General features: G+C 46.6%; 1 protein-coding gene across 2 annotated transcripts in view; it reads right to left on the bottom strand.

Moving 5' to 3' along the window:
• TMEM238 (transmembrane protein 238) overlaps positions 1 to 14,759 on the bottom strand; it is a 65,064-nt gene that overhangs the window by 21,035 nt on the left and 29,270 nt on the right. The window lies entirely within an intron of this gene.

Below are 14,759 nucleotides of genomic sequence, written 5' to 3' on the forward strand. Positions count from 1 at the left end.
TGGCATTGACAGGAAGGGGTGGGGCAAATGTTAATTAGGGGGTGCCTGAGTTCCGTCATGCCTAGGGCAGCACAGATCCAAAATACACCACAGATCGGGAGTGTAGGACCTACTGTTGTCACCCCAGCCCCCACCCATTGGGGGTGAGTGGGTGGCTAATAATGTTAATAACTCTGATAGTAATAATACAAAGCGGTGGCTGTCTACCATACAGCTATTGGGGCGCTTCCGGAATGCAAAAGGACCTTTAGTTCAATATCTAATGCTGGATGTCCTTGCACTCTGCATGAGGACCTCCAGCGTCAGATTTTTTCCCATAGGAAGGCATTGAATAATGCTTTCCTATGGGGAGGTCTAATGTGCGCGTGGCCATTGCCATGCATGCACATTCGGTCTCCCCCGCCGTCTGACATTGGCGGGGAGCAGTGTGGGTGGAGTCTGACTTAGCGTCGAGGGACATCAACGCTGGATTCATGTAAGTGGCTGAATGGGTCTTAACCCTTCAGCCCCGAGGGAGGGGGTGACCTTTTACACATATAGTGCCCAGTAAATGGCTTATATAACTATGTAAAAGTTTCCTCAACAAGATTGATTTTAACTATAGGAAGTTGCATTCATTTTTACACAGTGGTTCATATACTTTTCTACTAGTGATTTATCTGATCTGTACGATGATGTCATGACTGAGGTCACTAGAAGAGGTCTCCCTAGGCTGTAATGTAAACACTGCCTTTACTTTTGTTTTGGATGGTTTGTCTGAAACTAATGCCCTTTCTACAGCCAGAATTGATCATCATTAATCTACCTGTTGTAGTCTTAATCACTGAACAAATGATTTGTCTGGGTGTGGATTCAGATGTCATTGATGTCAAGTGTTATCACCTGTGTCATTTCCTTGCTTTTTTAGCATCTGATTAAAAGGTAACTCAAGTCACTATAACAACCTCATCTAAATTAAGTTTTTATAATGCCACGAGACCCCTCAGGCACACTCTTACCTTAAGGGATTAAACCAGGGGTCCTCAAACTACGGCCCTATATCTTCAGGGTCTCGGTCAGCGCTGCGGCCGTGCAATAGCGTGACCGGGCCCCTTTAAAATAAATGCAGGAGGAAATGACTTGCTGGCAGGAAGTGACAGCCGGTGGTCACTTACTCCCAGCTCCCTCCGCACGGGAGAGAAGAGAGCCAGGCCGCGGGAGCCATGCCGACTCCCATCAGCCACCCTCCTGCAAAAAAAGTAAGCAAAATTAGCTATGTGTGTGTGTGTGTGTGTGTGTGTATGTATGTATGTCAGTATGTGTGTGTATTTCAGTCTGTCTGTATGTCTGTGTGTGTGTGTGTGTATGTCAGTATGGGTCTGTATGTATGTCAGTATGTATGTATCTGCGTGTATGTCGGTATGTGTGTATTTCAGTCTGTATATATGTTTGTGTGTGTGTCTGTCAGTATGTGTCTGTCTGTATCTGTGTGTTTGTGTGTATGTATGTATGTACGTCAGTATGTATGTGTGTCTGTGTGTATGTATGTGTATGTATGTCCACATATATGTATGTGCATGTCTGTCAGTTTATGTATGTGTGTATTTATGTCCTTATGTGTGTGTGTGTGTGTGTGTGTGTGTGCGCAGTGTGCATAGGAATTCATTAATATTTTTTATAGTCCAGCCCCCAACAGTGTCTGAGAGACCATGAACTGGCTCCCTGTTTAAAAAGTTTGAGGACCCCTGGATTAACCCCTTAAGGACCAAACTTCTGGAATAAAAGGGAATAATGACATGTCACACATGTCATGTGTCCTTAAGGGGTTAAACCATTAACACATGGTTTAATCCCAAGGGTTGTCTCCAGCGACGATCTCCAGGTCCCCCAGGCAGCATACATCTTCAGAAACTGAATTACATGTGCAAAATGCCACTGGGCATGATGCACTTGGGGGCCTCCTGGCACCATAACAACTTCATTTAAATCAAGTTGTTATGGTGACCATTGTGTTCCTTTAAGAATTTAAATGCTGGTATTAACATAAGATTTTGGCTGATTCATTTCTTTGTAATGATTTAGTTAAAAAAGTAAATTATATTTGGATATTTGTAATATTATTTCTACTAATTGAATGTTTACAGATGGCTGACTGAGTAGGAGTATTTATGCAAGAAATCCCCTGCCGACGTCAGCTCCCGAGTGGAGCGGAATGCGCATGCGCAGCAAGAGCCGCGCACGCATTCTAACAGTCCATAGGAAAGCATTTCTCAATGTTTTCCTATGGACATTCTGCATGCTGGATGTGAATTTCGCATCCAGCGGCAGCCAGGAAGACAGCCACTAGAGGCTGGATTAACCCTAGTGTAAACATAGCAGTTCCTCTGAAACTGCTATGTTTACATGTGAAGGGTTAAAACCTGAGGGACCTGGCACCCAGACCACTTCATTGAGCTGAAGTGGTGTGGGTGACTATAGTGTCCCATTAATATTGTTGCTTGGTGCCTCAATGTCCAAGACATGCCGGCTACATTAAATTGTATGTCCCAGCACACATGATCGCTGTGACAGCCAGCAGCTATGACATCTGATCTGCCTCCTTTCTCCTCATACTGTATTGTGAAGTGGAGAGAGGCGGATCACAGTGCTACTTCCTTTCATTGAAAAGAGAAAAGTGTTTTAAAAGTTTCAAAACCTCCTTTTACCCTCCTGTCCAATAAATGAACCCTTTCTTAGCCAGTTGATCACAGTTTTCAGTTATCAAAGTACAGTTCATATTATTTAACTGTGTACTGTTTTTTTCGTGCATAACTAAACAAAGCATCCTGCATTGTCACAACAACAAATGCAAGAATATGCAGAATACACAATGAAATATGTTATATGAGGTATTGAACCTCATGTAAAGCAAAGCGATCACTTCATTTCGATGAGTCAGCACATTTAGTGTTAAGGTTAGAGGCTGGTCAGTAAATCTCACTAATATGCATTAAATACATGTTTGGGGTTATGGTTTCCTCGGTATTGGTTAAACAGGTGATGACAGTGGCCCTGAGAAGGTGAGTATGTATAACTCCTGATATGCGCGTTTGGTAAGTCGGTCCCTTGCTATCCTATGCTCTCCGGGCATACAGCACAATGCAGCCCTGTGGTGAGCTGCAAGCGGGGGACCAGTCAGAGTCGAGCGAGTGTTAACGCTCCGAAGATGTATGTTAGGCATCACCCAGGCAGCTGGATCTGTGGTGCTGGCAATTGCTGCAGTCGCATCCGGCCTGTGCAGGGGTATCGCCCACACCTTCGCTGGTTGATAGGGCCTTGGCTCCCAGCTTGTCTCAGTAGTCGGGGTCGCGGCACCCTCCTCTTCTTCCGCCTGGCGAGTTTCCGGATGGATGATGTAACAGATCACCTATTCTCCGACCGAGTACCTTCCATTGACGGACACTTCCTAGCTGACGCCGAGAACCATAAGCACTGCACAACACAACCACCGCAGACTCCACAACAGCCATAACTTTACTGGAGTCTCGCCATCTTCCTTCCACCCTGGATCAGCTTCTGTCCTCCAGGACCGTGTGGATAAGAACTCTCCTCCAGGAGAGCGTATCATGAACAGCTCTTAAAAGAGCTAAGTGATTAGAGCTCAAGGGAGTATACAAAGTATAGCAATCCCCAGTGTGAATATAGCAATTCCCCTCCAATCACGAGACAAAACTACATGTTGAGGGTCAAACAGGAATAGAATGCACTGAGGCTTTATTGCTCTTATATACACATTTTCCAACAAGGTTACCACCCACGTGGACCTTGTTGGATACTAAAGACATAAACTTGACAACCAATCATACACAGACACACAGTTAAACACTCCCATACATTACAGCAAAATCCTCCCCTCTGCCTGTGATATAATTACTGAACACAGTGGGCAAACGTAATTATCACAGGCAGGAAAATATACAGTCTTATAACTTCAAAATTATACATCCAATATTAATAAAACTTACATTTTTAGAAACAGCATAACTAGGGAACAAACATATCCAAATTTCATTCGAATCCATTCAGGAGTTAGCTGGAAGTCTCTTTTGACCGACCGCACGCACATTTTCATGCACACAATAGTTCAAGAGATTTGGGCTGTGCGGCTGGTCTATTCATCCCAGTTCAAATGCCTTTGGAATGCACGAATGGCGGCCATTCGTGAAAATAGGTAATATTACTGTGGCATTCGAATGGTCGAATGCTGTTCGACTACATTCAAATGGGATAGTTCCAGGGAAGGTAAAACTTCAGCGGCGTTTGTGCCGTCGAGTAACTGATTTCAGTTCCATGAACTTGACGGCAATAGACAGCTGACCGCGTTTGGCTGACTTAAAATGTCCGCCGCCATGTGTTCGTTTTTCGAATGGCGGCCACTTCGACTACTTCAGCACTTGGGCTGCATCTGAAGTGCCACAGCAAAAGTACAGATCTTTACCCAGAGCATTTAAAGGGCCAGAAACAGTCAAATAAAAGTCCATAAGCCCAAATAACGTTTTTAAAGGGCAAACTCTCCCAGGGACCATAGTCACAAGGCAAGAGGCTGGCAATTAGTCCTCTCCAGGCACAAGTGGTGAAGGGCACTTCGTTACAGATGATCTCTGGTGGGTACCCTGTTCCGGGCGGTATTTGTGGGTCACCGAGTGGATGGGGACAAAGTATGTTTCAGTGGGTATGCTGATGTAGTGCCCCGGCGACTGAATATTTTGGACCTGAAATCGTCAAACAGCGTGTCCAGTTTATCCAGTATGGAGGGCAGTTGGACGCAGGGCGTGGGTCTGCACATGGCCTCTTGTAGGCCGTGGGTCTGCCTCCGATAAACAGCCGCCGATCTCGGTTGGAAACAGTTGCAGATTAGCCACCACGGACTCCTCTCATCACAGGCTTCGGCTGTTGATTTTTGTGGTGTAAGTCGTGTATTTTGTGTTTTTTAGCGAGGTTCTATGTGGAGCTCCTTTGGTGTGCGACCAGTCCGTGCGGCAGTCAGGCTCCCCCTCCCCCCTTTTGTTTTGTTTTTTATATTTTATTTTTTTAACCCTAAGGGATAACAGTTTTTTTATTTTAGTAATTTTAATTTGGTTATTTTGTTAGTTCGGGTAGGTGGTAGAGAAAAATTTGAGACTTTAGTGCAGGTGGGGTTTAATAGAAAAAGACACAATGTAAACATACAAAAAAGTTTAAATATATTAGTATAATCACCAGAACAACTACAGCTTATTGTATTTGTTTTGGTGAGTGTAATCAGTCCCTTCAGGCTTTAGCAGTGAACAGTTTTTTCCCCCCCCAGAGTAAAGGCAGTGTTTACATTACAGCCTAGGGATACCTCCACTGGCCACTCTTTGCTGCTAAAAGTGTTTCCTTTGGCAGTACACTGCCATTCAGTGTCTCCATCCTCTGCATAGGGACACTGAACTTTCCTCATAGAGATGAACTGATTCAATGCATCTCCATGAGGTAATGCTGGTTGCCAGGGCTATGTTTGGCTTGTGCTGGCTCTGACCCTGACCACTTCTGATGATGTCTGCCAAGTAGGCAGATTGGGGCAGCTAGCAGCAGACTTGAATAAGTAAGATTTAGAGTGGCAAGTGCGAGGCAGATAGGCTAGATCAGTGATGGCGAACCTTTTTGAGCCCGAGTGCCCAAACCGCAATACATGCCAACTTTTTTTTCCTTAAAGTGCCAACACGGCAATTAAACCTCAATACTGAGGTTTAAGTTTAGAAAAAACAACTCGTACTGTTGTCCGAACTAATTAACAACCTTTGTTTTAAAAGAACACAACAGCAGAGAGTTCAATAATACAAATTTTAAATAATGATATAAATAGATCAAATTAAGCTTATATTTATTAGTATCTCCAACAAATGCAATACATACACACAGTCTGCTGAATATACACACACACACACAGAGACTGCTGAATACACGCACACACAGACTGCTGAATACACGCACACACACAGACTGCTGAATACACGCACACACACAGACTGCTGAATACACGCACACACACAGACTGCTGAATACACGCACACACACAGACTGCTGAATACACGCACACACACAGACTGCTGAATACACGCACACACACAGACTGCTGAATACACACACACACACAGACTGCTGAATACACACACACACACAGACTGCTGAATACACACACACACACAGACTGCTGAATACACACACACACAAAGACTGCTGAATACACACACACACACACAGACTGCTGAATACACACAAACACTGCTGAATACACGCACACACACAGACTGCGGAATACACGCACACACACAGACTGCGGAATACACGCACACACACAGACTGCTGAATACACGCACACACACAGACTGCTGAATACACGCACACACACAGACTGCTGAATACACACATATACTGCATTGAGGGGTGTAGTTTAAGGGGCATTGAGGGGTGCTGTGTGTGTGGTGCTGTGTGTGTCTGAGGGTTTCTGTGTGTGCTGTGTGTGTGAGGGGTGCTGTGTGTGTGTGTGAGGGGTGCTGTGTGTGTGTATGAGGGGTGCTGTGTGTGTGTGTGTGTGTGTGTGAGGGGTGGTGTGTGTGTGTGTGGGTGAGACAGGGGTGCTGTGCTGTGTGGGGGGTACGGCTGCTGTGCAGGGGTAGGGGTGCTGTGCTGTGGGGAGTAGGGGTGCTGTGTGTGTTGTGGGGGTGCTATGTGCGGGGTAGGGCTGCTGTGGGTGGGGGGTAGGGGTGCTGTGTATGGGAGGTAGGGCTGGGGAGCGATGCTGGGTGTAGGGGAGGGGAGGGATGCTGTGTGTGGGGGAGGGGTGGGATGCTGGGTGTGGGGGAGGGGAGGGATGCTGGGGGATAGGGGTGCTGTGGAGGGGTTCTGTGTGGGTGGCAGGGGTGCTGTGGAGGGGTGCTGTGTGGGGGGCAGGGGTGCTGTGGAGGGGTAGTGTGTGGGGGGCAGGGGTGCTGTGTGGGGGGCAGGGGTACTGTGTGTGGGGGTAGGGGTGCTGTGGGGGGTAGGGGTGCTGTGTGTGGGGGGTAGGGGGGTAGGGGTGCTGTGTGTGGGGGTAGGGGTGCTGTGTGGGGGGGTAGGGGGATGTGTGTGTGGGGTAGGGGGCTGTGTGTGTGGGGTAGGGGTGCTGTGTGTGGGGGTAGGGGGCTGTGTGTGTGGGGTAGGGGTGCTGTGTGTGGGGGGTAGGGGTGCTGTGTGTGGGGGGTAGGGGTGCTGTGTGGGGGGGTAGGGGTGCTGTGTGTGGGGGTAGGGGTGGCGTGAGGGGTAGGGGTGCTGTGTGGGGGGTAGGGGGGTAGGGGTTCTGTGTGTGGGGGGTAGGGGTTCTGTGGGGGGTAGGGGTGCTGTGGGGGGTAGGGGTACTGTGTGTGGGGGGTAGGGGTGCTGTGCGGGGTACTGTGTGTGGGGGGTAGGGGTGCTGTGTGTGGGGGGGTAGGGGTGCTGTGTGTGGGAGGTAGGGGTGCTGTGTGTGGGGGGTAGGGGTACTGTGTGTGGGGGTAGGGAGGTTGCTGTGGGGGGGTAGGGCTGCTGTGTGGGGGTAGGGGTACTGTGTGTGGGGGGTAGGGGTGCTTTGTGGGGGGGGTAGGGGTGCTGTGTGGGGGGGTAGGGGTACTGTGTGTGGGGTAGGGGTACTGTGTGTGTGGGGGGTAGGGGTACTCTGGGGGGGTAGGGGTACTCTGTGGGGGGGGGGGTAGGGGTGCTGTATGGGGGGGTATTTAAGTAATAAAAAAAAGAAAAAAAAAAAGTATATTAAATTAGTCCCCCCCTTCCTCCTTCTTACCTCTAATAAAGGAAGGGGGGGGGACACAGCCATCCCTGGTGGTCCGGTGGTGGCAAGCAGTCTTCCGGGTCGGGAGGCAGGGGAGAGATCTTTGCAGCAGCTCCCCTGTCCTCCCGCGCGATGCTGTGTGGAGCGTTGCCATGGTAACGCGCGGCAACGCTCCACACAGCTTGCTCGCGGGAGGACAGGGGAGCTGCTGCAAAGATCTCTCCCCTGCCTCCCGACCCGGAAGCAGAGTAGGCGCCTGCCGTTTCGGGCAGGCAGGCGTCTACTCTGCATTATTGGCGAACCTATGGCCGCGTGCCCACAGAAAGGGCCCGGCGTGCCACCTGTGGCCCGCGTGCCATAGGTTCGCCATCACTGGGCTAGATGGTCATCTTTGTGTTCCTGAACCAATAGTGTTCCTTTAACATTTAGTTGAAGTTAAATTTGGTAACAATGTTTACTAAGTTTACTACCCTGGAGGCTTACAGAAAGACACAGACTACAGACAACCCCTCAGAGAGCAACATAGATGACTATTTACCTGATACTGCATGGCCCACAGCAGAAAGTACCCTTGGTGCTGCACATGGCACAGATGACTGGGTACTCCTGATGATTTCACACCTGACATCACTATCTTACAACTCCTGACACACAGGCTGACATGTTCAGCTATATCCTATTGGAGTTTATACAGCTTTTCCTGTGAGATGATATTTTATGGGAGACTGTCACCAATACTAAAATTTCTTATCGTCAGAAAAGAGAGATAGTACCCTATCAGTGTTCCTGAAATTAAGCAATTCTGGGCACTCACAATGCTAATGGGGATAATAAAAAAAAACTTCGCATTAGGTTGTACTGGTCCAATAATCTGGTTTGTAGTACTGCCATTTTCATCCCACACAATGACCAGACCTGTATATGAAATTATACTGTGATTTATGCACTTCAATTACAACACTCAGTGACTGCAGAAAGATCATTCACAGTATGATTCCCTATATATAATTTGCCCCTTAATTTCCCCATTCAATGAATAATTAGCAAATTATTAAAAAATTAAATAATTAAAAATAAAAATATTTGCAGTGATGAGTCCCGATTGAAATATAGGGGACCAAAAGGGGTTCATATACCATCCACATATTTCTAATTAAATTGTAAAATCTATGTAAAACTGGCACTGGATATGGACAAATAAATGAATTTTTATTTTAAATGACTTCTCTTAAGTTGCTCCAAGTATGTACAAATTATTATTGCCAGAACTGTGCTTTTACCATTTTATTTATAATACATTTTTAAAAAAACAATAAAAAAAAACAACAAAAGAAAATGTTCTGTGGTTGAACACACAAAGGAAAAATGACGCAATTGCTCGTGTCCTTAAAAGGACCACTATAGTGCCAGGAAAACAAACTCGTTTTCCTGGCACTATAGGGTCTTTAGGTCCCCCCCACCCTCAAGGTCCCACTCCCGCTGGGCTGAAGGGGTTAAACACTTGCCTTTCTCCAGCACCCCACTCCCTTGGCGCTGGGGAACTCTCCTCCCTCTGCCGACGTCAGCGCAGAATGCGCATGCGCCGCAAGAGCGGCGCGCACATTCAAACAGTCCATAGGAAAGCATTTCTCAATGCTTTCCTTTAGAAGTCCAGCGTCACAGTGAGAAGCGCGGAAGAGCCTCTAGCGGCTGTCAGTGAGACAGCCACTAGAGGCTGGATTAACCCTAGTGTAAACATAGCAGGGTTCTCTGAAACTGCTATGTTTACACCTGCATGGTTAACACTAGATGGACCTGGCACCCAGGCCACTTCATTGAGCTGAAGTGGTCCTTTAAGTAGAAAACAAGCAAACCGAAGTGGTATCCCTAAGGAGTTTAATAAAATATCTGCTTGTTTACAGTTTCGGTATCAGGCATGTAAGTGCTGATAGGAATGTGCTTACCCTGTCCTCTGTCAAACCCCTGTCACAAGAGCAAAGTGGCTTGGCTTCTCATGTTCACTGGCAGCTGAGGGGGGCTGTGTCTAAATAGAAATGGTCTATGAGGCGGTATAGCAGAAACTCTTTGGGTGGAATATGTTCTTTATGCTGTCTCTGACCTAGTAAAGGGTCACATGCCAAATATCAATGTGGTCCTGGCATTAAACGGATTGGCAAACCAAGAATATTTAAAGTCCATGACACCCACCACTTAGAAAAAAGGGAATGGGTGACGTCATATATTAGTGTTTGCAGCACCAATAAAATGGACTAAATTTAAACCACAGGATGAGTGCTGGATATTTTTCTCTTGCTAGTATAGACCCTTAAAGAGATATAAGGTTTCCAAGAAATTACCTGAAAATAGGCAAAAATTATTTTGCAGCAATAACGTTGTGAGGTGTTGACAAAAGTATATAAATCAGGTCAGTACACCACACACATAAAAACATTTGGTTAAGCTCAGGATCAGTCTGACATGCAAATGATATAGGATCTCTGTAATGCCACAAGTAAGCAAAAAAAAAATTGAGACCTAAACAGTGATTGATCGAAGGACAAGCTATTGAGGGTTCTTTGAGCTTTTGCCCACTCTCAGAGTTCTCATATTCATTGTTTTTGTTGCAATGCATTTACTTAGGTTCTCCCTAAGTTAAAAAGGTAGTCCAGACATGTACCACATGCTCATTGTGCCTAAAGCAGTATCAGTTACACCTCTGCGATAAGACCCGGAGAAATAATAACCAAAATGAGCGATAATTGAAAAGCAAGCTTATGAGGTCTCAATTTTTTTTTCATTCTCATCATTTTCTAGATTTGGGTTTATGCTCACTATTTCTGTGTGCCCTGGGTTCTAATATTTGCACTTTTGCCAAATTCCATTGAGTGATTCTTTTCTTTTCCACCCTCTATTTATGTTGGGTGGATTATGAATTTGTATAGCTGCAGTGGAGAAGGATGCTTGGTGTCATGAGGTAGGAGTTATAATTTTACCACATGACAGGAGGCTTCATATTTGCATAAGCCTTCTTTACTTTAAACTCCAGCAGCAGAGATCAATCAAAAAATTTAAACCAATCAGAAACAAGAGTCATTACTACACATAGCTCTGTGGTGCTTTCCACTTCCCCTTTCTTTGCTGCTCCTGCCAGAGTACAGGTCAGAGTATTGATTCTGTTATATTATTGCTTACAATGAGTCAAACTGTTTTATCGGTCTAATCTGTTAACTGTTACGGTTAACTTTCATCTAAGGTGTTTCATGATTTTTCCCACTATCCCTGCTGCTGCTGAACCCTGTCTCTACCATCCTCTCGGCCTGTCTATCTTGGCAGCCAGGTGCTCCGCCCACGGCTGGTTCTCCCACGTGCAGGCGGGTTCTTTTGCTGGCTCAGTTTTTATTTGGCGGCCTTATACAGTGTGGCGGGGGGAGTGGCCAGGTGGCTGGGTGCCAGGGATACACAGAGTATCTTATTTCATTTTGGATCTTGGAGACCGCGATACTTGCGCCGGCATTTTCCCATTTCAGGCGGTCGGTCAGCGCTACAGCAAATACTTACCTGACTCCTGCATTGCCTTGAGGGACCCCTTTTCTCACTACCAGGAATTAACCTATCATACCACAAGTAAGGACTTGGATGACACTGTAATATACTATCCCACCTGTCAGCATAGATGCTTATGCACATTGAGATTATTGAATAGGTTTCCCCTATTCTTGCAATCTGCATTTAACCTTATATATACACAGGGATAGACCCGGCAGTACCATCAGGGTGAACCTTTATTACCAAGAGATCAGGTCATTATTAGGTATCTCAACCCTTATTGGGAACCTCGCTATTACTGTGAACGGACTAGTTCCGCTGATCTGGTACCTCCCCAAAGGGGACACACAGGGTTAATCCCTGCACGACTGGAGGCTTTCAGCGTCTCCCACTAATGCAGGGTGTCATTCCCTGACATATTGGCCACTCTCTACGACCGGCAGTGAAGGGTGAACGCTCACATTATAATGTCAGGTTCACCTGTAGTGAGTATCACTAGTGGTTGGTGGAACGCATTAGGGCATGCCCCGATTGTACTAGCAGGAGAATCCCCGTCGGGCTGGTCTGCCTGCACGGACACTAATCTCTCCTCCACAGGACATTCGACTCTAGGATGAGTGACACCACCACAGACCCAGGACTTCCGGTCCATGATTAATGCTGAAGTGGCAGCATCAGTGGAGAAAGCCCTATCCAAAATACTCACCCAACCTCCTCCGGAGGCATGTCCCCACTGCAGTGCAAGGATGCAGGGGGTTCTGAGATGTCCATTGAAGATACACCTTCCATACCTAAACACCACAGAATGGGCGCACCGATCTCGGTCAGGTCTAAAGGGAAGGAAACAGTCAAGCGCACCAAACGGGTGGCGAGACCTGAACCCCTCAAAATACTCTCCTCCGGGAAAGACAATGACTACCCTCATACACTAGACATTCTAGATGAGCGGAAAGCAGATGATTACGCATCTGATGACTGTTCCTGCTCTATGTCTTTTAAAATCAGATAGCGCTATATTCCTATTTTCTGGTGTGTTTAAGCCTCTGGCATTTTGTGTAAGGATTGTTACCGAAGCCATGTTCGTATTCAGTAACCTAAAGGAGTATCAGTTAACGTGGGGTAGTGGTGTTGTGTGGAAAGTCGTATGGGGAATTGGGGAGTGAGGTGAGGATCCCCCTAAATTGTGACCTCTTTAGTTAAGGGGGGGGGGGGAGAGTTTCAGTCAATCTGAATGAGTGCCGTGTATTGGGTTATGTCGTGGCACTATCGCGTCAGGACCTTGCGCGTGGAAAGTTTGGTTGTTGTGGTGGGTGTAGATTCAGTAGTTGATTAGTATATCGATATGTAATGTGTTTAATAGTTAGGTTTGTCAGTTGCTATTCCCGGTCAAAGATCGCTTCATGTAATGTGGAATCAGTTAAGACTCAACAATCTTGCACTGCTACACCTCCCAGGTGTAGCCTAGTATAGATATTGTAATCTCAGCTGCTTAGTTAGGTACGGTAGCTTATTTAATGTTGGATTCCTTAAACGGGGGGGGGGGGGGTAACTATATACAAGTGAACAAGTGTACACAGAACTAAATGAAGAGTAAAATACTCTTGGCGAGATGTGTTATCCCTGCTTGGGAGGGGGGGGAGGGGGGGGGATTCGAGAAAGAGCTGAATTCACTCGGGGTACGTGCTCAGGTGCCAGACCCTGGGCGAAACCATCCTTATTCAGTATGTTATCTTTGGGAGAATATTGCTATCTATGCTATTGAGATGCCACGGACTCAGGTACACGGGGGATAGGGTAAGGAGGAGGAGGGGGGAGATGATTAGCCCTCTGGTTTTGTAGGAAGCGTCAGTCCTGAGAAAGATAGGGGGGGTGGAGATGGATTGTCTGCCTGAGTGTACGGTTGCAGATGCTGTCACCTTAACCTGTCCTTTTTTGGAGTAGTCGGGTTCTCTATCCTGATGCTTTTATCTTTTCCGTCTTATATCCTCATTTCCTTAAATTCAGTCATGTTTTACAACAGCGAGAACCCCCATCGGTCGTGCCTTTGTACATCGAGCATATTAGAGAGGTGCAGGCGTATTTGACAGATGGAGAGTAGGTCGAAGAGGAAGACAAGCGGGTGATAGGAGTGGCAGGAGTACAGGATGAGAGCGAGTAGGCCGCCCTGTGGAACGGGAGAGGCCCAATGAGAGAGTGACAGTAGGGGCAGGAGGAGACTCGTCACATTTTCAGTAAGAAGCATTAACTTAACATTGATATTGAATAAGACTGAGCTTTCAGCAAAATTAATGACATGTTAGCCACATAAGCGCAAGTTAAAATTTACTGAGTTAGTTAGACATTTGATGGTGTTCAGGACCTTCTATGTTGCTAGTCTGACCATATTGCTGTGAGTGCCGAAGCAGCTAACCATCAGGTAACATAGTTAGTGTAGAATATACTTTAGTGGGCCCTTTTGGGTCCGCTCAGATCATCTAGTAGGCGGTCAGCAGCGCAAAGCCATCTATTAGAGTGATGGCAGCCTCTGTAGCGATTACTACGTGTGTGATGGCTGAAAAAGAGTGTTAATCCTGTCCAGCTTATCTACTATAAACATGCATTTGTGGAGGCTTATTGCTCGAACAGGGAAAACCAACGTTTGAACCTCTGGGTGTAGAGCTGGGAATGTAGTGTGAGTGCATCTCGAGCCGTGCTATGTATACCAGGATAGGAGATTACGGGGTGAAAAGATTTCACCTGTGTAGCGAGGAGTAGTGATGTACCGAACTGTCCGCCGGCGAACAGTTCCCGGCGAACTTAGCGTGTTCGCGTTCGCCACGGCGGGCGGACACATGCGCAGTTTGATCCGCCCCCTATTCGTCATCATTGGGCAAACTTTGACCCTGTGCCTCTCGGTCAGCAGACACATTCCAGCCAATCAGCAGCACTCCCTCCCTTCCACACCCTCCAACCTCCCTCCCAGCATCCATTTTCGATTCATTCTGAAGCTGCATGCTTAGTGAGAGGAGGGAAAGTTTAGCTGCTGCTGATTAGATAGGGAAATTGATAGCTAGGCTAGGGTATTCAGTGTCCACTACAATCCTGAAGGACTCATCTGATCTCTGCTGTAAGGACAGCACCCCAAAAAGCCCTTTTTAGGGCTAGAACATCAGGCTGCTTTTTTTTTTTTTTTTCCTGTGTAATGTAATTGCAGGTGCCTGCCTGCCAGCTTCTGTGTGAGGTTCACATTGGATACTGTGCCCACTTGCCCAGTGCCACCACTCATATCTGTTTTTACAATAGGTTAAGCTTTAGATTTAAAATAAATAATTTTTTTTCACTGTAATAGAAGAGCAGTTGCCTGCCTGCCAGCTTCTGTGTCAGGTTGGATGCCTTGCCAATTTGCACAGTCAGTGCCACCACTCATATCTGTTTTTACAATAGGTTAAGCTTTAGATTTAAAAGAAATAAT

Source organism: Pelobates fuscus, chromosome 11, assembly GCF_036172605.1.
Source record: "Pelobates fuscus isolate aPelFus1 chromosome 11, aPelFus1.pri, whole genome shotgun sequence".
Taxonomy (NCBI): Eukaryota; Metazoa; Chordata; class Amphibia; order Anura; family Pelobatidae; genus Pelobates; species Pelobates fuscus.